This window comes from Channa argus, chromosome 5 (assembly GCF_033026475.1).
Source record: "Channa argus isolate prfri chromosome 5, Channa argus male v1.0, whole genome shotgun sequence".
In the NCBI taxonomy this organism is placed as follows: domain Eukaryota; kingdom Metazoa; phylum Chordata; class Actinopteri; order Anabantiformes; family Channidae; genus Channa; species Channa argus.
In genome coordinates, this window is record NC_090201.1 from 15623872 (window position 1) to 15647081 (window position 23210).

At 36.2% G+C, this 23210-nt stretch overlaps 1 pseudogene; it reads right to left on the reverse strand.

Moving 5' to 3' along the window:
• Positions 1–655: 655 nt before the first annotated feature.
• LOC137127665 (myosin heavy chain, fast skeletal muscle-like) lies at positions 656–13520 on the reverse strand (annotated as a pseudogene).
• Positions 13521–23210: the final 9690 nt, after the last annotated feature.

Consider the following 23210-nt stretch of genomic DNA (forward strand, 5'->3'; position numbering starts at 1 on the left):
AGCAGCAGTAGTGGCAGTCACCTATGGTCTCCTAGCTTCAGATCAAGGGCTTGTCTCTACACTCATCCTGTTAGAGCTTAGTGCTGTATTTAAAGTCTGCATGGTAATTATGAATCTTCATAGTTGTAGAGTTCCACTTGGTTCTGTTAGGGCCAATAGGGCCTTTTTTGCGTTATGGATGCCTCTGTTAAGCAGCACTATTAAAATAAACTCCAGAATATAATTTTCAAGCTGATCTATAAACTCCAGAATATGATTATTAATATTACTAATATCATCATGCTCCCTACATACAAAGCCCCCTGTAGCCCCCAGCTACAATTAAACTGTACAGTAATGTTTAGTTATTCATATTTTCAGTCCTAAAAAGAAAAGAAAACATTTTTCATTGCTTGCAAGTTTATTTCGTGTTACATATTAGATCAGACAAATACAGACACCAGACAAAAATATCATATTGCATGATCGTTTGTGTTGTTTCTTCTCTAGACTGATGTTTATTCTCCAGGCTCCTTTCCCTTTAAATAAATGACACACAGAGAGAGAGAGAGATTAGTAGATACAGATATTCTGGAACATTCTCTCAACATAATCACATTTTCTGAGTAAATATTATAATTACTGATAGAGTTAAGGCTACCTACCCTGACAATTTCACGGCTCTTGGCTCTCAGCTTGTTGACCTGAGACTCAGAAATATCAGCTCTCTCCTGAGCCTCCTCTAACTCATGCTGCACCTTCCTGTATCTGGACAGGTGAGTGTTGGCCTGCTCCTCCTTAAAAGAACAATTTGAAGAAGTAATGTTTTGATCCATCTTATTAGTTGTATGAGATGATAGTCATCTGAACAATGTTGCATCATGCTATAGTGCTGTACACTTGATGTAAAAGTTTTAGGGGTGTAATGCGTATTTGTGTTGCATGGATCAAGCCACACTCACAGCCTCCTCAGACTGTCTCTTCTTCTTGATTTATGAATGTCCTTAACACAACTTGAGAGCATGCAAAACATTTGTATATCTTTCACGAAGAAGCCCTTTTAGACATACTGACAAGAGCAAGGACAACCACAAAGGCTTAACTTACTGAAGATACAAATTAACAGCAGCGATTTTAGCATACTTACACTTTTAGCAGCAGCAGAAGGTCTTGAGTGAATCTTTGAGTGTTGCACAAACATTGTCATCTTCAGTCTGTGAGTGTAGATTCAAGAGATTCTCCTTTTTAAAGTTTTTTAAAGTGAAAATCTACTTATCATCTTTAAAAATGTCACATATGCATGGTAAGCTAAGCCCATAACTATTCATAGGACTACAGTGTTTATCTTAGCTGTGGTCCACTTTATATCACATCTGTATGTTAAGCACTGATAGAGTTTCAGACTTATGATGGCGTTTTATGCCCCCTAGAGGTTTAAAAGACAATTTACATTCAGTTGGTTTTCTGAAGCACAGGTTATAAAACTGCTTTAGATAAATGATATGATAATAAGAAGATGCTTCACTGTTTGATGAAATCTCCACATGTACAAATCTAATTTATGAGCTGTATCTCTGTACCTGGTAAGTCAACTCCTTCACTCTACGTTCATATTTACGGACGCCTTTCACAGCTTCAGCTCCACGTTTCTGCTCAGACTCAACGTCAGACTCCAGCTCACGGACCTTGTAAACAGCAATCCAAACAAGTCAGTCACGTAATGAAAATCTAATGAGATTGTGGGACATACTATGTGAGGGTTGACACTAAAACAAATAGTTTTTACATGCTGCAGTAATCTTACTCTAGCTTCGAGTTTCTGGAGCTGCTTCTTGCCACCCTTCATGGCCAGACTCTCAGCATCATCCAGACGGTGCTGCAGGTCCTTTACCGTCACTTCCAGGTTCTTCTTCATCCTCTCCTGATGAGCACTAGTGTCCTGCTCCTTCTTCAGCTCTTCTGCCATCATGGCAGCCTACACATGGAGTTATTGTAAAATGACAGATGAGAAGAATGATAAAAGTTTTTAACTTCTAATGCTAAAAAGGACAAGTAAATGAACAAAAAAGGGTGGTCAGTTTATACAGTAAATAGGCTTATAAAAAAGTTAAAAACATCTTCAGTACCTACACCTGTACTTAAATGAAGTTGGGTTTGGAATTAAGCAGTAACTGCATGATTAAATATCACAACTGTACTCACGTCAGTGATGGCCTTCTCGGCCTTTTCTTCTGCGTTTCTTGCTTCCTGAGCAGCATCTTCTATTTCACCTTGGACTTGGACATAGTCAGCTTCCAGCTTTCTTTTGGTGTTATTAAGATTTGTGTTCTAAAAGGAAATAACAAATGGACAGGTTTTAATATTTCTTTATATGCATAAATGTATTCTATATTTTAACTGCACAGCCATAGTACCTGGGAGTGCAGCAGTCCCAGCTATTTTGCGGCCTCTCTCTGTCTGCTCCAGTGCAGCTCTCAGCTCCTCAATCTCAGCCAGCATCAGATTGTTTCTGCGCTCTACCATGGCAACCTGCTCCTTCATGTCTTCCTGACTTCTAATGGCGTCATCAAGATGAACCTGGGCATCCTGAATTGAAGACACTTCATCAGTTTTGTATGTTTGATTCATGTAGCCATGTGTGTGCGTGTGTGCATGCAAGCATGTGTTTATGCAACCTTAAGCTGTCCCTGCACATTCCTCAGTTGCTTCCGGGCTTCAGCTGCCTGGCGGTTGGCATGGCTCAGCTGAATCTCCATTTCATTGAGATCTCCCTCCATCTTCTTCTTGATTCTCAGCGCATCATTCCTGCTCCTGACCTCAGCATCTAAAGTCATCTGCATTGTCTCGATCACTCTCTGGCTGTTCCTCTTGATCTGTTCTATCTCCTCATCCTTCTCTGCAAGTTTCCTGTCAATTTCATTTTTCACTTGGGTGAGTTCCAGCTGGACTGAGATGAATGAAGAATCTTAGATTCTTCATGCTCCAAAGTGGCCTACAAAATGAAATGTAAGGAGAACGATTTCCCACATTTTGGTTTCATATTTTGATCATAATTTATTTTTTTGTTTCCTAGTTAGTTGTCTATATTTTTATTTGTAAATATGTCATTTGAAATACCTCTGCCTCCTCTAGGGCAGTTTGAATTTCTGCTTTCTCATTCTCTACTGTCTTTTTCCCCTTTTCCAGTTCATGAATTGTTTTTCCCGATTCCCCAATATGTTCAGTCAAATCAGTGATTTCCTCTGTGGAAAAGAAACTGCAATATGATATACTGTGATATGAACTGTTACTAATTAATTAACTCTCATTGTCAGATCAGGCATGCTATTGAAGCCCAAAATAATTTATTTGTTATACGTTTTTGTTTGAATATAAAAAATGCTAACAATCCCACATAGGATCTGTTATCCAAGATTTGTTTTCCTACGTTGCAGGTTCTCGTTCTCCCTCTTTAGTGTCTGCAGTTGGTCCAGTGTTTCTTCATATGAATTTTTCAGCTTGAAAATTTCAGTACTTAAAAACCGAGCCTCCTTGAGAGCTCCCTCTAGCTCTACCTGGCTCCCGTCATACTTCTGCTTCCACTCTGCAAGAACCTGAACACAGAAGAAACCCATTAGTCTTGTTCTGTCACCCCGTTTTAGGCAGTAGCAACTACAGATGAGCTACAAATGATTTAACCTTGTCAAAGTTCCTTTGCTTCTTGTCGAGGTTAGCAGCCAGAGCATTAGCTCTCTCCACATCAATCATCAGGTCCTCCACTTCACCGTGTAGTCTCTGTTTTGTCTTTTCCAGGGAGGCACATTTTGCATTCACAGCCTCAATGGATTCCTCTGCATCCTGAAGACGCTGGGCAAGTTTTTTTCTGTCAGAACAAACAATAAAGTTTTTATTTTCTATAATTGTTTACAAAAACAATTCACTGTGCAAACTGTGTGATTTCAGGACTGTTCATTACTTAGCCTCCTCCAGCTCCTCAGTGCGCTGAATGGCATCAGTCTCATATTTGGTTCTCCACTGAGCCACCTCACTGTTGGCCTTGGACATTGAACGCTGCAGCTCAGCCTTGACCTCCTGCTCCTCCTCATACTGCTCTCTGAGCAGGTCACAGTCATGACGAGCTGACTGAACAGCGTGAGCCAGGGCATTCTTGGCCTAATAATGACAAATCGATTCCAATGACAGACATTTCACACATTCTATTGAGAAATACCTTCAGACTTTTGTTGCTATTGTATATTTAACAATAATTTAGTGTAGTACCTTGACTTCTTCCTCAAGGTGCCTTTTGAGCTCCTCAGTCTGATGAATGTAAGCCTGTTTTCCCCTTGTAAGCTGTGAAACAAGAGACTCCTTTTCCTCCAACAGACGACCAAATTCACCTGATTCGAATAAAGAGAAATTATTTCTTTAACATCTTAAGGAGTAGATTCTGGGGTTTTTTGTGTAAGACTTACCATTTTCAGCCATCAGCCTTGATCTTTGAGCATTCATTTCATTTAACTGATGCACATGCTCTTCATTCTTGGTCTTTAGTTCACTAAGCTGATCTTCAAGGGAACGGCACATTTTTTCCAGGTTTCCCTACAGACACAAATCCCCACAATTTTAAGTGAATTTCACTGCAGTCAAACTTTATGTCAAACTGTAGATAATAAAACTGGAATTTGAATATTTTTTTTCAAAGAAAAGACTCAATTGTAAAGTTTTACTTTTGATTTGGCAATAGACTCCATGTTGCTTGAGAGGTCATCAATCTCCATCTTGTATTCGCTTTTCTCTTTCTCCAGTTTCTGTTTGACTCTCTGGAGATTATCAATCTGTTCTCGCAGCTCAGCCACACTGTCAGCCTGCTTCTTACGGAGGGCTGCAGCAGTGGCTTCATGCTGCAGGGTGGACTCTTCCAGATCCTGACGCAGCTTGTGAAACTCAGCCTCGCGCTTTTTTTTCATTTCAATCTGAGCAGAAGTTGCTCCACCAGCTTCTTCAAGCCTCTCACTAATCTCTTCAAGTTCCCTGGAGAGATCAGACCTCTGTTTCTCCACCTTGGCACGAGCAGCACGTTCAGCTTCAATCTCCTCCTCCAGCTCCTCAATACGAGCCTATGATGCAAAAGAAAAAGGACAAGCCAATATAAAAACAGATTGTATGCTGAGTATAAAGCTGTATAATATCAAAGGCTACATCATCTTTAGCAAAATATATTACAAAAGCAAATAAATTACAATAATGTACAGAAATTTATTTTGACTATTCCCAAAGTCTTCAAAGCCACCTTACCTCCTCCTTCACAGAAACGTGTATGAATTGAATCATTACATTTAAAGGAAGACATCACCTTTCTTTCTTCTAATCAATAATAAGTAAAATTTTGGTACAATATTTGAAATCTAAGTAAACTCAAAAATGTGTAATGCTAGTGTAAAATAACTGCACCAGGATCCTATCCCCCAATTCCATTTTCTTATAGTAAGAAACAATATTATTTTAAGAACACATACAACACGGTGCACACTACTGTGGGTCAAAAGACAAAACCATCAAAATGTAAACATGTCACACTAGTCTTCTCTAGTATATTTAAGCTTTATTAATGACTTAAGCATAAATATACAGTTTAAATTTTGATTGAAAAATGTAAATACAGTATAAGTCTTTGATTGAGGCATCACTAACATTCAAAAAACAGGTCATCACTATTACCTGAAGTTCCTTGATTTTCTTATGAAGCTGAACACCAAGTGTTTGTTCATCTTCTATCTTGCTAAGAAGCTGACTAGTCTCAAAGTCCCTCGTTTATAAGCAAGAAATAATAAAAATGTTAAATTTACAGAGTCGTTTTGGGAATGGTGAGGCGATAAATTAGGTTTCTATCCATACATACCTCTTTGTTTTCTCTTCAGACTGCTGTTTCTCATTCTCCAGATCCATGATAATTTCATGGGCCAATTTCAGATCACCTTCAAGCTTTCTCTTAGCTCGCTCAAGGTCCATACGAAGTTTCCTCTCTTGCTCCAAAGAACCTTCAAGCTAAGCATATACATTGACAGTAGTGTAATGGGTATCAATAAAAGCAACAAGTTGCAGCATTCAAAAACCTATAGATATCTATATATCTATAAATATCTATATGTCTATACGATTGGGATTTAATATAGTAGCTTTTATTACAGTTTATTTCAACAAAAACTCACATCATCGACTTGCTGTTCCAGCTTGGTCTTGGCTTTCATCAGAGTGTTGACTTTGTCTTCCTCTGCCTGCAGATCATCCAGGGTCTGCTGATGGGCCTCTTGGAGGGCTTTCTTCTCTTTAGTCAACTTGGCAATGGTCTCATCTTGAGAAGTCATTTCCTCAACCAGGTTTTTAACCTGCATTTCCAATGTTGTGAAAATAATTTTCAATGCTTTTAGCCCTCTGCAAAGAGCAGAAATCTTAATTAGACTAACATGTACAAACCTTGTTTTCAGTGGCATGTTAGTCCTTCTCCACTTTGGCCAGGGTGAGCTCCAAGTCATCGATGTCTTTCTTCAACTCAGAGCACTCGTCCTCCAGCTTCCTCTTCTTTGATGTCAGCTCACCATTGATTTCCTCCTCATCCTCCAGCCTCTCAGATGTCTCTTTGAGTTTAGCCTCAAGCTGGATTTTTGCTTTGATGAGCCCCTCACAACTTTCCTCTGCATCAGTAATGTTTTCACCTTCCTAATTTAATACAACGAAAATAACGGGGCTAATTGTATTCAATCATTTTATAAAAAATAGTAATCACAAAATTAAAAATCCTCTCTTTTTATTTAGCATACATTTTGTATTTCAATTGCTGAAAATGTCTCTCTTTTTGTTTAACATACAGACTGAATTTGCAGCTGCAGGTCATTCTTCTCCTGCAACAGAGAAACCATCTTCTCCTCCAGTTCCTTCTTCTTAGCCAGAGCCTTTGCTAGCTCCTCTTTAGTCTTTTCAAAGTCCTCTTTCATTTGGGCCATCTCTTTCTCAGTCTCTGCGCTCTTCAACAGTGGCTTTATTCTGAAGTACAGCTTCATCCATGGCCAGGTTTTGACATTCATAAATGAGAGAATGTTATACTGGATGGAGTAAATAGACTCCCTGATAATACAAGACACTTGTTCAGTTATACAGAATACACACATTTATGAACACAAAAGGACAGTTAGATAACATTTTCTTACTGCTGGAATATTAACCCTTACAGTATATTAATTTTTAAGTAAAACTTTAGGAGCTTAACAACCCAGCATTGTGAAAAAATATTACTGTTATATAGATTTTGGTGGCAAACTTTTAGAGCTCCAGACCAGTTACAGATCTAAGTGTTTTGTGATCCAGTCACCAAAGGCCAACTCCCATTTTTTTTCTCCCAAAGAGCTTAAACAAGGTGATCGAAAAAGGAAACAATCGAGCAACTAGAAACACGGCTTCCTCTGTCTCCAAGATAATAAAAATCCTTGGCCTCCAAGTGGTCTGATCTCTCCTTGGTTTGGGGGAGAACTATTGTGCATGAGATATAAAACCTTCCAAAGACAACTCCAACTGATAAAACTATAAATATTATGGCTTTTGCGAACAGACTTGTGTTTCTCCCTGGATCTTAAGGATGTCAGACAACTGACATTGCTCAAACAACTGACATATTCTGCATTGTATACGTTATGACATTATACAGTATCTTGATAAAGAAGAGAGTCCCCCAGTTTGCAGCGTTCACTTCTCAGTACTTTTATACATTATCAAAATTTTTAAATCTATTGTTTCATTTAATGTGAAGCTGTCCTTAATAATGCAATATGTATTTTGTTCATTGTGCATACAAACAGTGTTATGAGTGCCATTGTCTCAGATATATTTTTTCTGCAATCTAAATTTATTTGGGTAATTCTAGTTACACTCAATGTTATCTATCATTCCACACTTAAAACAAAAATCAATTCAATTGCTTTTTTTTAACTTAAAATACATATTAATAGTTAAAATAATATATATATATAAGACATACCTTCTCTCCATCATCTTTACAAATTCTCGTCTCATCAAATAACCTCTGCAGAGAGCCTGAGTCATTGTGACCAACTCAAACAGTTTCTCATCTCTCATCTCCTCCAGTGTACCCAGAAGTCCAGCTTTAAAGAACACCTGTAAAGATAGTAACATTGACTCCACCAACCTTTTCCTGTTTCAAGCTATATAGTGATTTCACTATTTTCTTATGATTCAAGTTATGTTGGTTTATTTACCTTTGTGTGGCCAAATTTATACTGTGATTTGTCGACATTTATAGATTCCATTAGTTTCTCTGACGCCTTCTTGTTGTCAATAAACTGTCCCTCAGGGATGACACTGGTATTCAACACTTTGTATCTGAAAGGATATGCTTGAATTTGATTATTATAAAACAAAGGAATAATGCACTGAAATCGCTACTCTACCTCTGCTTGAAGTCGCCATAGAGGATTCTGCTGGGGAAACCTTTCCTGCAGATTCTGATACCTTCCAGCACACCATTACACGTCAGCTGATGGATGACCAGCTGGTTCTCCATAAGACCTTAAACAGTAACAAAGACAGTGGTACTGTTAAGATCATGTGCACATGATGTTAGTTCAGTTTTGTTAGCCAATTCTATTCACACAGTAGATTAATATATTAAAACGTAATTGAGTGATTTGTATATTCTTGTTGTGATATCCAAAGCAAAACTATAAAAAAAAACACCTTTAAGTCTTGGATGTACACTAATCTTCATGACTTTTAAAGGATGTACCTGGTGTTTTGGATTCGTTAGGAATAAGACATCGGACAAAGTGTGGATGAGTGCTCCTTAAGTTGGTCATCAACTTGCCCAAGTTTTCCTGTTAATAGACAAAGTACTTCAAATTGATTCCAAAATGTTGAAACTGATACACAGCTAAAATAAAAGTGGGTAAACTGTTGTAATGTCGTAACTTTTGAACACCATCGCTCCCACAGCATAAAAACAAAAGTGGATAGGAATAAATCAGCCTAAATTTGAGGTTTTGTTTTTATTTCCAAAATGTGTCTTTTTTATTCTTAGATGTTTTACAGACGAAAAGATATCAGAATTTTTTTTGGCTCTTCCCATAGATTAATGTATCAGGAGATTGAACCCAGACAACCCATGTTGAGGTCTCCCTAATCAATACACTACTTCACTCTGTGTAATCACCATGTGTAATCAGTTAACAAATTTTGTTAGCCAAAGAATAAATAGTATTAGGTCACATTATGCATGTTAAATTTAAAATAAAATAAAACTTAAAATCAAAATTACCCTGAAGAGAGCTGACACTGTCTGGAAGGAACCACCCTTTTTCTTGCCACCTTTCTTTCCACCTTTCGCATCTGTGAGAAACATTTATTTTAGTATTATTTTACATCCTCATTTTAAAACCTGTACATTCAGGTGTGGTGACTGATTGTCTTCAAGTGGTTTATTTTACTTTTTATAATTGTATTTTTTGTTTGGGGACAACTTTGTATAAATGATCTCAGCTTTCTTTATTCCAGCCCTATAAAAAACTATAACATTTACCAGTGATGTCTGGCTAAAATAACATGATACAATTTTTTTCCATCTTTCATCTTTTCTAATTTACTTAAATACAAAAAAATACACTACCTTCTCCTGAGGCATGAGCTGCAAACAACAAGGCTAAAAGTTTGACTGAGGACTTCTGGTAGAGCTGAACAACTGAGTCGTTCAGAGGGTCTTTGTTCTTGTCCAGCCAGCCATTGACATTGTAATCAACAGTACCAGCATAGTGCACCAGAGAGAAATGGGCCTCAGCTTTGCCTTTAGCTGGCTTTGGCTTCTGGAAGGGGGCACTTTTACCAATATGCTGATCATATAGTTTGTTCTTGAAGGTCATGTCTGTTGCCTTGGGGAACATGCACTCCTCTTCAAGGATGGAGAAGATGCCCATTGGCTGTAGTGATGAAATAATAGTGTAAAATAAAAGTTTTCCAAGTCATCAGACAGTTTGTGAATATGCAGCATGTGGCTCACCTTCTCAATAAGCTCAATGCAGGCAGCCAGGTCCATACCAAAGTCAATGAACTCCCATTCAATTCCCTCTTTCTTGTATTCTTCTTGTTCCAGGACAAACATGTGGTGGTTGAAAAACTGTTGCAATTTTTCATTGGTGAAGTTGATGCAAAGCTGCTCCAAGCTGTTATACTTTAGAAAAAAAAACAAAACGTTTTATTGTGCTTGTCCACAAACTGTGAAAACATCAATGTGTAGATTACTTACGTCAAAGATTTCAAATCCAGCAATGTCTAACACACCGATGAAAAAGTTTCTGGGCTGTTTGGTGTCCAGCATCTCATTAATTCTGACCACCATCCACAAGAACATTTTCTCATACACAGCCTTGGAAAGAGCCATTACTGCATTATGAACCTAAAGAGTTAAAGAGAAGAGTTCTCATTCTACATAAGTGGTTCTTTTATTCATTCATTTAGTAAGTTTATGTTCATAAACTAATATTTTGATGTAAACTACCTGTGGCACAGTTTGACCCTTAACCACCATTTCACTCTTGGGTAACACAAAGCCTTGAGCATATCAGATGAGTTTAGGCCCATGAGGTTGGCAATTTTATCAGCCTCTAATAAAAAAAAGAAACAGATAAAAATATCACCCATGTTACAAAAAAATGCTAACAAACTTTAGCAACTACACAATTTTTAAAAATCTTTTCATTACTGATTATTTAATTAAAGGTTATAATGAAAGCAGGATATGCGGAGTAACCCAGGGCAGGGCATAAAAGCATCTGCTTAATGACTAAATGTCAAAATTAAATGTAATGTATTAGATAGCAGTTATACCTAAGGCCAGCAACTATGCTTTAATCATCCAGGTATCTGTCCTGGATGATTTTCCCTGGCCTTCTAGAGTGGCCTGAAATCCTAAAATACTACTGTAACCTTTACAATGTCAAACTGGATGCAGTGACAAAAGGAATATAGTAGCAATAATATACTTGTTGTCTAGTTTTGACATAAAGAAATTTTAATCTAGCAATTACCCTCATTGCCATCAGGCTCAGCCTGCTCTTCACGCTGCTTCTGCTTGAACTTCATGTTCCCATGATGCATCACAGCTCCAGTTAGCTTGTAAATGCCAATTTTCTCTTCTCCACTGAATCCAAGAATGTCAATGGCAGTCTGAAGGAAAATTCGTTATAAACAAAGATTTATTGTAAAATGTTTCAATAATCTTCCCAAAACAACAAGGAAAACAAAGATTAACTTGTTTGGAGACATTGTACTGTTATCTGAGGAGTCCTACAGTACAGCAATATATAAAAGTTACATCATACCTTTCAATATTTTAAATTATGCATTGTGCTTACTCACATCAGTAGCAATAAATTCTTCAACATCATTGATACTCTTGACAGTGATTTCCCCCTGACTAATCATGGGGTAGTCATAAGGGTTGGTGCTGATGAGTAAAGCCTCTGAAAAATATTTATTACATTTTGTCATACAAACCCAGGAGAAGCCATGTATATACAGTACAGTAATATATCTGGCTAAATTCTTCACCTATTAACTCAGGTTTGTGGCCTGTGGTGAGTTGATAGAAGATGTGGTAACTTCTCTCAGCAGACAGCTGGAATGTCACTCGAGATTTCTCCAGTAAATCTACAAAACAAAGCCAAAAGACGGGTTTACAGTTTGTCCTTTCATCATGTCTTCTTGACAATGACCTGCTACAAGCTTACATGTTTCAATATCAGCTGAAGCCAACTTTCCAGTTGATCCAAAATGGATTCTGATGAATTTGCCCTACATAAGAACACAGTCATTAATGTGAGCATGGTATAGTGACTCACTCTGTTGGTGCACATATCTTACACTTGGTAAACACAGTGTTTGAGTCCTAGCAAGCTATAGGGTAGGGTAGAGGACTAGCAGACCAATAAAAAATGCACTAATTTAAACCCTTAAGGTTTTAAGAAGTAAAACTTACAAAGCGGGATGAGTTGTCATTCCTCACAGTCTTGGCATTACCATAAGCCTCTAGCAGTGGATTGGCTGCAATAATTTGATCTTCCAGTGAGCCCTTAAAGTGACAATATGGCATGGTAGTTTCGCATTTATTTTTTCAGTATAGTACAGTATAGCATATTACATTATTTACCTGCATTTTACCAGGAACCGTTTCAGTTTTCTTGCCTCCAGAAACTGCAATTGTTGCAAAATACTGGATGACACGCTTGGTGTTGACAGTCTTTCCTGCACCAGATTCTCCGCTACAACACAGAAAATTATATGACATACGTGACGGTGTAAAAAAAAATGGTCTAAATTATACCAATCCAGATGAGCACTCTAGCACTGACTTACGTAATAAGAATTGACTGATTCTCACGATCTGTTGAGAGAAAGCCATTATATCATTTTATATAATTCAATTGATTAAATTTACCTACTGTAGCTTTAGGAACTGCAATGTGTTTTTATACTAATATTGTCAGTGTATCTCCATAATTGCAGGTTTCCAAGTGACGTCAAATTTTAGAAAATATTAACACATGTATAATTGTAAAGGACTGGCCTATCTTCAAGCATAGCAATTCAGCGTACAAATTGACTGATACCTTGGAGCATGAACTGATAGGCATTATCAGAGATGGAGAAGATGTGAGGTGGAGCTTCAATTCTTTTTTTGCCTCTGTATCCGGCTACAACTACTGCGTCATACACTGGCAGCCACTTGTAGGGGTTCACAGTGACACAAAACAACCCTGAGTAGGTCTAAAACAGTGTGAAATATCAGAGAATTATTAATTTTGTCACAGTTATATATAATGTTATTAAAGGTATCTCTTCCCTTAACCATACTCACATAGATCATCCATGCTGCATAGCGCTCTTTGAGGTTATACAGCACTGAAGGCTCACTGAGTTGAGTCATCATGGCCATGTCCTCAATCTTGTCAAACTTTGGAGGGTTCATGGGGAAGATATCATCTTCTTTCACAGTGAGAGTCTGCACCAACACAGTGTGAGATTGTTAACAACAGTGTGCAGTACCATTACAAAACGTATGTCTATTATATTGTATTTTTATAGACATCCAGATACCTTCCCACCCTGAACTTCTACTGTGGCTTTACCACCCTCCTTCTTCACTAGCTTCCCCTTCAGATACATCTCAGTGGGATCAGTCACAAAGTAAGCTGTTTTGGCATCAAAGGGAGTGTTCTGAGCCTCTAATCTCTCCCTTTCAGGTTTTCGGAGGTATATGGCCGCTGGGCCAAAACACTCCATGTCTGGGTCCCCACTCATGGCAAATCTGCAAAAACCGATAATTACAAAAGATTAAAAAAAAATAAAATATATATTTCTGATTGAATATAATATATATATATTCAATCAGAAAAACATGCCTTATTATTATTATTACATCTTTAATTTAATTATCACACTTTTTTAGTCAAGTCAAAAGTTGCCTTTTACCTTTTTTATGATGCAGTGGCTGTGTGGATGCTAAAAAGAGAATTAAGTTCAAATTAGAAATTAGAAACATACAAGCCATAAATTATAAATTTGCAACTTTTTGCAAGCTGGCAAAATAGACTCACCTTCCTGGCAACGAAGTTCAAAACTTGTATGGATCGTGAGGGAGCTCATTTTATACTGAAACTCTGGACCACCTCACAGGAGCAGTCCTCCTGTTTAGGTCAAAAATGGTATCAGATGCCAACCTCATGATCACAACTGGTATCACCCTATGCTGTATAATACAAAAATAAACATTAACTGAAACCCCAGATTGAAATTGAAGAATTATTTTCAAAATCTAATGTATGCATTTTCAAATCCTAAAACTGTGTGCACAGTGGTTTAACTAATAAGATATTTGATACACTAGGTTGTACTATTGAGATTCTAAATGGCTTTTTTGTATAAATAAATATTAGTATTTAGACAATTTCTCGAAATGCCTGTAGGCCACAAAGTATTTTCACAGTATTACTGTTGATTTGAACAGGGAATAGCAAACAAACCACTGGCATTCATTCAAACACTTCTTGAGCTAAGGCCTAAGTGTTTAACTGAAGTTAGTTTAGGATTCCATAAAGTATTAAGTTGTGTTTTTCTCTCTAAAGAAAGATGTCACCTAAGGTGCTAAGAAAGTATTTTCTTGTGGTCTGATTCTGTTGCAATAAGAGGGGATATTCAATATGTCTGCACTTATTCTGCAGTCTTATTAGGACTTAAAGCAAATATAGCCTGCAGCTCACAAACGTCCATGCTCTTAGTATCGCAATTGTTGACAAATGCATCGAACGCTTCTGTTAATTACATGTGAGATTTGTTTCAGCATCGTGTTACTAAGCACCTCTGAAAACTGTCCAGGCCGCCAAGCTCCTTATTTATGGTTCATCTGTTTTGTGACTAGGGCACAAACTCATCAAGTTCAATTTACTTAAGTTCTGTATTCTGGTAAGTAGAATTCTATAAAGTACATTGTTTTTGTTTTTTTTGGTTCCTTATAGTTTCTCAAATTTGATGGGTGCATGATGTTAGCGCTACGTATTGTTTGGTTTCTAAGGAAGGATCTTGGATATTACAAATTTTTATGCTATACTGTAAACATATGGATAAATGTGACATCCAAATGTAGTATGTGTACCTGTGTGGAAAAATGTACTTATGTGCATTATAGCTTGAAAAACAGAAAATATACAGTGCAAATTTATTGTTCTAAACTAGAGTTAGGTTTTCTTCTTTGTACATTTTCAACACTAAAATACAATATTTGAAAGAATAATAGTAATAAAAACTTAGTTTACATAACTCTCCAATCTAACAATTCATTTTAACTGCAATTTTTTCTAAAGGAATATAGTAACATAATAAACCATCTGCTTATATATAAATAACATCAGTTCATTAGGGTGGCAAAGACATTTGTGAATTCCAAAGCCGTGAACAGAGTGGGATAAAAAAGACATCTTGGTGTGATAGCACACAGTCATTGTGTTTGTGCACATGAGTATGTGTGTATGAGGGTGACCAATAACTCCTGTGTTCCAAAGAAATTCAAATTAGTAAGTGCAGAAAGAAAGCAAGGAAAGAAGAGGGAGAGTTATTCTTTTTTGCTAATGTTTGAGTTGACCCTAAAAGGATTAAAATTACAATGATAACTCTGAAAGCAGCAAGTTCAGGTAACTTAACTGAAAAATACATACACTCACATACATACACAATAAGTCCAGCTTTACATGTCACACTTGTAATTTGTACTGTAATTAGCAGGGCACTATGTTTATGTTTATTTTTCTGACATACATATATATTTAAAAGGTTCTTACCTAATAACATATTACTGTATAAACTCTAATAACGGATATGTTGTTATTGATGGATTATGCAAATATGCACAGTACATTACATTACATTTCTGTTTCTATTTGTACATTTAATGACTTTTTAATGAGGGTACACTCAGATTGGTGTGGAGATAAATTGGAGTTAAAAGAAGGGTGTCTTGATATTTCATCACATTAGAATCTGTGTTTTCATTTCAGCAATAAACAGTCATTTATAGCTTGTTTTAAAACTCCCTGAACAAAGCTGCAACAGGACATCAGTGTCTGACTTGCACTTATTTCTTTAAGTATACTAAATGAATCATGGATTTGGAAGTGGAAGTTTTAACAAAACTCCAAATATCCAAACATATTTAAGTCAGTTGAATGAAATGCTAAGTTAAGGTAGTTAGTACTGCTGCTTAGATCTATCAATTTTTCTGTATAGCGTAAAAGTTATAATGGTTTTGACTACACTTCTCAAACCTATTGTGGTATTTTCTAATTAAGATACAGTATGATTTTATAATCGCTAAGTTTTTTTTTACAGTAAGTTTTCATAATCCAGACAAAAGAAAAACAATTGGCAGTGTTTTGCAATTTTCTGGTTTTCTGCACAAATTGTGATTTTTTTATTTTTTTTTTAGCTGCATACAAATCAACAACTCAACTTTATCAGGGGGCTTTATAAGTCCAGGTAGTTCTGAACCTCACCTCCATTCTCGTTTCATTAACTGGACTCCAGATTTCCACGTTGATTCAGTTGATTGAAATTTGTTGTTAATTTTCCACTGTCACTTTGTATGTTTAATATGTGTGATCAATGAATGCTTAAAATGATCATGGCTGTTTTATATTAATTTATAAATATTGTGTTTTTGATATTTGTCACTTTAGTGAAGATCAGCTGACATTTCATGACCAATTTCATTCAGAAAACAAGTGAAATGCAAACAGGGCCATTACTTTTTCTTGCAACTGTATTTTATTCTCTTTGTGCAGTCAAGGCCTCCTCTGACCCAGAATTTCTGAGCAACACTGGCAGCAGCAAGGCTCATCCCTCTAACCAATCAATTATCTCTACTTGGTTAGTATATTTTGGAGCATTCTGAATTATTATAATTTTTTGTTCATCTAAAACAGTATGACTATGGGTATGTATTTTGCTTATTCTTTATTTGTAGTTGTATGTTTTAGGTTTGAACAGCAGCAGAGGATTTTTTATGTATTTTGCAGATTTCCAATATGAAATATTAATACATTAATTGTTCATTTTTGTCTCCTACAGACAAGTGGATCTCTATACCAATACACAAATATCCAGGTCTTATGCAAGTTGCCAATATCTGAAGGATTCTTCCTGCATTACTGTACTTTATTGCAGAGTCAAGACTAATTTGCAGTTTTAATTTAAGATGTCATTGTTGGAACCCAAGAGAGAAAAATTACTCCTTCTGTCAGTCGTCCACACCAATGTAAATAAAGGTCGTCTTTTTTGAGAATTGGTAGCATAAATTTCCAGTTTTCCAGCTTTGCTCCATTCTTTTTCTTCCACTTCTTGTGTAGATGAGGAATAACATATCTGTTACTTGGTTTTAGTTATTCTAAAATTTATTATTGGTGGGAAAGGTGTCCAACACAGCTCTCACACTTATGTTATCCTCGCTCTTTATTTTAATTCCACCCTACGTTTTCGGTCGGTATCTCCTTCGCAGCTTTACTTTATTTAACTTTTTATCTATTTTCTTTCGCCCACGTATTTCAGACACTTGAAACTTCCCTTCAACTTGCTTCTTTTGATCAGCTTCCCATATCGTCACACTTTGACTTTGTTTAAACCTTCAACAAGACAGTCTAGACACTTTCAGCTTTTTGTCTGTTGATCAACTTCTTTGTATCTCTTATACTTTGAATGATGGCAGTTTTAGTTTGAGGTACTTTTTGGTGATTTTTCAACTTCTCCATTAATGTGTATTGCAGAGTTTTGGTGCAGCTAGAGTGGGTGACATCTCACGCACGTTAACTTCTCAGCTTTTTTCGTCTTTTCTTCAGTCAACTTTCATCTTTTATTAACAAATTATACATTAAAACATAGGTATTTTTGTCTTCTTTTAGTAAATGTAACTTTCATAGTGACAGGACTTACAGTTCTTAGAAGTGGAGAGAGTTCGTCTGAAACTCCAAAAGGAGCCCAAAATAACAGAGGTCCAGAAATCTGTTTTAAAATCGCCGCCCTGCCTTCATTTTATTGAGTATCTTCAAATAAAGTATATCACTGTGTTCGGTGAAGCCTTCTGCCACTCACAGTGTTTGTATTTTGTTATTAGGTCTAATACCTTTTCACAAGTTTTTCTCCCACATGATACACAAGGAGACACACACCCACACACACACAAAAACACAGAGAGAGAGAGACACTCACACACACAGGCAAAGTAAAAGTCTATGTTTTCAAATTATTAGCATTTAAATGGTAAAAAGAGTTTGTGGTGAAGTCTACCTACAGTGAACATACACACAGTGGCGACTGTCACATGTCGAAGTGTCCTTGAGCAAGACACTGAACCCCAACTTAGTTGTTCCTGGTGAGTGTTGGCCAGCTGCATAGCAGCTCCCCCATCGGTACACGATTGGGAGTGTGAATGGGTGAATAAGAAGCAGTGTAAAGTGCTTTGAGTGCCAATAGGTTGAAAAGTGCTATATTAGTTTACACATACACAGGAAATACACTTTTAAAATAAAAGCCTTCTCTGATACTTTTTCATATTATCAGCATATAAATTCTAAAATTAGTTTGTGGTGAAGTCTAACTACAGTGGACACACGCACACACAAACACACAGGAAACACATTTTCAAAAGAAAAGACTTTTGATACTTTTTTTAAATTAGCATTTAAAATGGTAATGGTAATGGTAAAATGAGTTTGTGGCGAATTCGGTAGCGACTGTGGTGCAGGAGGTAAAGTCCACCAATCCCACAGTTGTTGGTTCAGTCCTCTGCTCCTCTGATCACATATCAAAGTGTTTTTGTGCAAGACACTGAATCTAAACTTAGTTGTTCCCGGTGAGTGTGAGTGTGATGGTGAGTGCAAATGGGTGAATAAGAAGCGTAAAGTGCTTATAGTGCAAATAGGTTAAAAAGCACTATATAAGACCATATGCAGACCATTTACCTAAAGTGGACACACACACAAACACACACACACAGAGGAAACACATGTTCAAAATGAAAGCCTATATTGATACTTTTTTATTTTTTACCATTTAAATGGTAAAATTAGTTTGTGTGAATTGTGAATTGTTAGAATCAGATGTAACTAGTTCTACATACGTTGACCAATTGAGATTTCAACTAGAACATTATTGTTTTTAATTTATTAGTTTTTTATAAATTCTCCTATTCTTCAGGTGTTTGACTTAAACTTTAAGCTCTTACATTTTTACAGAATTATTTGCAGCTTTTTCAAATTTTTATAATAAAATTTTCAGCTATTTCAGCAAAAGCAAAACTTTCAGCTTTTTTTAACCTGTTCAGCTTTCAGGAAAATAAAACATTTCAACAGACGATTCTACTTTTTTCAGCTTTGCTTGTAAAATCTTTTCCAGCGCTGAAGCATTTACAGTGCATTTTCTGAATGCTCAGAAGTTTGTACAGTAAAAAAAATTACAGTGGGGAGAATGAGAGAAGAATAACCAGAAAATGGTTCAAAGGTAGTAGAATTGAAACAAAAAGAGTTAAAAAGAAGTTGAACATAAAGAAGACAATTAAAAGACATGGGCATTACAGGAGAAAGAAGACTTAAAAGTTGACACAGAAGAAAGCAGAAACAAAGCAAAACAAAGAAAGGAACATTTAAAATGAATTTTTGTTTTAATGTTGCTTTTAACATCTGAACATCTGGCATGTTTAAACACATTGTGGTAACATCCTGTTGCTAAATAGCAATAGCTAATATGAAGTTTTGGCATACCGTAAGGATTTAAAAAGACCCTAATTGTCAAAGGGAACTCACAAGGTGGGGTCATGTCAGTAGGTGTGTGTGTGCAAGTTTCAAGCTTTCAGCCAATACAATAGAATCAGAGGGGAAAGAAAATGCTGGGTCAAGTAGCCAAGTAAAACAACAAAACACTGGCTGGTTTTATTTGTGATAGAAAGAAGGGAAGAGTAAAGTAAGGAAAAGAAGTAAAAACACGAGGTAGAAGGAATGAAAGGGAAAGAAGAGACAGGAAGAAAGGAAGGAAAGGAGGTGAAAAAGAAGGATGAAGGACAGAACAAAATGGCTAACAAGGGAAAGGAGGATAGAAGATGGGAGGAAAGAGGAAAAGGAAAGGGGTATATTAGCATATTACCATCACACTTCCAACTGGTCTCTTGGGAAAGATAGCAACTGTAAGTGAATTGAGTTACAAGGCATCTATAGGGATTGCATTACATTCACTCCATACAGTAGGTTACAGGTAATCATCTTGTAACTGATCTCTGTGACTGACTACACTAGTTTCATTTTAGTTGTACATTTTGAAGTATATGTTCAAAAGACGACATACAGTACATGTAAAGTGGCCCAATATTTATTTAAACCAGTTTACATTTCACTTAATTGTGAACTATAAGAAATCAATGTGATTAATTATATATCGAGGTATGTCATAGAAATTAGAATCAGTTTAGTAAATAGCATTTGTGCAGTCAAGAGATGGCAATGTCATAAAGACACTGACTTGTGTGTCATGTTGACAATGCTGTAAAAGAAAAAAACTCTTTTGACCTGTGCATACTGGTGAAATAATTATTAAATCAATATCCAGTGACCAGAGAGGGTTTATAGAGGAAAGCAAATAAATTTTTTTGAACATGTAAGCAATACTAATGAGATCAGAATTCTCATTAAATTAAAACAAATCATTTTCACAAACCTGCAGTAACATGCGGTGAAGTGCTGACACATACTGAATGTTTATAACTTGTAAACATTAATATAATTCTTACGGAACTTATCCTATGTTTAAATGATCATACCCTGTTTTAAGAGCATTCTGATGGATTGTCCAGGATGTGTCCCAGCTTTCTATTCAATGCACAGTGGACCTATATCTGCTTCTCTGACCATGCATAAAAAAGACGAAAAATATAAACATAAAAAATATTAAATGTATAAACTGATATTTAAATTTTTGTATCAATATACAGACATTTTTGAATATAACATAATGTTGTATTCATATTATAAATAATACAATATAAATGCCTGCAGTGTAAGTTGTTGACATTGTACTATGTTACAAGGGGCTGGTCACATAAGCAACAAGTTTGCAGCTTTGCAACTTGAGGCTCCCTCTGGTGTTCATAAGATGTCAGTGACCTACCCAGCAACTTTTAGACATGCACATCCTTGTGACAATCATTAGCACCACCATGACCTGACAGCCACCCAAATTTACCACTAGCTATTATTATTCAGCATAGAAATGTCACAAAAAAGACAAACACAGTTTATTGCAATAGGTTTGATGTACTTTATTAACTAAGTGGCATGATAATGCCAAATGTTTTCTATATGAGAAAAGTTTCTAAAATATCATGGTTGACTAATAGACTGCTGGGGACACTTCTAGACGTCTAACCTTCTCACACCATAATCCCAGGAGCTTAACTGCTAGATGGACAACCAGCCCGGGTCAAAATCAAATCCAAAAAACAAATTTAAGGAAATAAACCCCTAAGGTTTGTCAAAAACAAAAGGTATTAACATTTTCTTAAAATGACGGTTATTACAATGATTACGTTGTGGAGCAGCATTTAGGCACAGTGTATTATAAACATAGACTGAAAGATATAAGTACATCCTGTACTGCAAGTCCTGAAATATGAATGATGAGCAGTTTTAATACAGAAGTTCCTAAAACACACACATATGTTTTATTCACACATTTTTGACATTGTTGAAGTCTTTGAGGCCCAGGCTTCAGAGTTAATGAGCTTGGCACCAATGGTCATTTTTATTTTTAATAAAGAACATAGTGGTTGAAAAAGATTTTACATTTTACATACACCATTCCATGTTGTATGTAAACACAGCATGGAATATACAACATATAGGGAAACTATAATAGGGACTTAAGAATCAGTCCATAGGTAATGAATGCATATCATTATAGTCAAAGGTTACACAGTTACACCAAACCATTCTGCAGAAATTAGCCTTTACAAATGCTAAAATAAAACCACAAAATCATAATTACACTTGAAATACTTTAAAAATATCAGGAATATACTAAAGATATATGTACTTACACTCTTAAACATGGATGCTACTGTTAGAGTAAATGTATATCCATGCTCTTTGTGGCTAGACGGCAGACTGGAATGTTACTCAACACTCACCTTGGTTTGTTATCCTGAGCCCAGTTGTTGCTGCCTTACGAATCAAGTGACTGGCAAAGATCAAAGGCCATAAAAACACAATATGACTTTGGAGCATGTGGTATTTGGCTTGAGCAACAACACAAGGCTTGTGCTATATTTGAATTTTGCCCTAATAAGACAGAAGATTTTAGACACACACATGACACACACATTCACTGAAGACAGATGCTCATTATATCCTGGAGGCAACCACTTTAGAATTTCTTCCTTTTTTTCCGCTGCTGTAAGATCCGCTTTCCAATGGGTACAGTGCCCAATGGCTGTCTTCTCATACTTGCAAATTGTGCTGGCTGTATGCTACATCCTTAAGTCCTGGTACGCAAGTACACTTGTCAAATATCGGAACATCTATCTCATCATTTACTGTAGACATTTAAAAACATTTTAATACTCTAAATGTGGAGTGAAATGTGGTGAATTTTAAAATTAACAAAACCGTTCTGTGAAACATAAAGGAAATGGAGCTTGAATCCATCACTCAATTGCTCTACTTTTAGGGATTGTCTCAGTCTCCCTTGTGTGTCCCTTAAGAGCAAGAATAAGAACAGCTGTTGGCACTGTTGTGATAAATAATCCCTTGGCCCTCCTTCCTTTTCTTTAAAGCTCTTTGGCACTCATTTCATTTTTTAAATAATTCCTGACTTGTAAGGACTCTGAAACAGTATATCAGTGACTTTTTAAAGCTTCTCATAAGCATAGCAATGAGCTCTGTTGTGCCAGAGAGCATTAAAAAGATGTGTTAGTCACACCTTTGGACTCTCTGTAACTACTGACTTAACCTTGATCAATAACTGAACTACACATCTGTTCCTTATTTGCCTACACAGTAGTATCCAAACACAGAACCAAATTCACATCTGTATACTACATTAGCATATATTAGGAAAACTGCATAGATTTCAAAATGTTTTCTGACAACAATAATTAATAAAGTCAGTGCTTAAGGCAGCAAAACAGCCTTGTTGTTTGTAATATAATCACAATAATATAAATAAAAATTTCATGATAGAAGATGTGACAGAGTCTTAGCTTGTCAGTGATCTGGCATCAAAATGCCTCTTGAAACTGTGTCATGTGAAAGTTGGAGGTGAGACCTACTGCACAAGCATAATGCCAGGCAACATGACCAAACACAGCAAGACACGTGTGATAGGCTCCCATCACTCTATAAAAACGGCTCAGCAAACCACCACCAAGAGGCAGCCAGCAAAAGGTAAGTTTCTTGGTGGATCAAAAGTGTTTAGAGTTTAGAGTCATTCAAATATTTTTATGAAAGCTTTACTATCAGGCATCATTACATCAATATAATATTAAAATATAAAACAGATGCATCTATTCGAATACAAAGAAATTCAAAGTCTATCAATGCAGTTTTGTTTTCTTTATTCTCTAAAATCTCAAAAGCCTTTGTGAACCTAACATCTTTGCTCCTTTT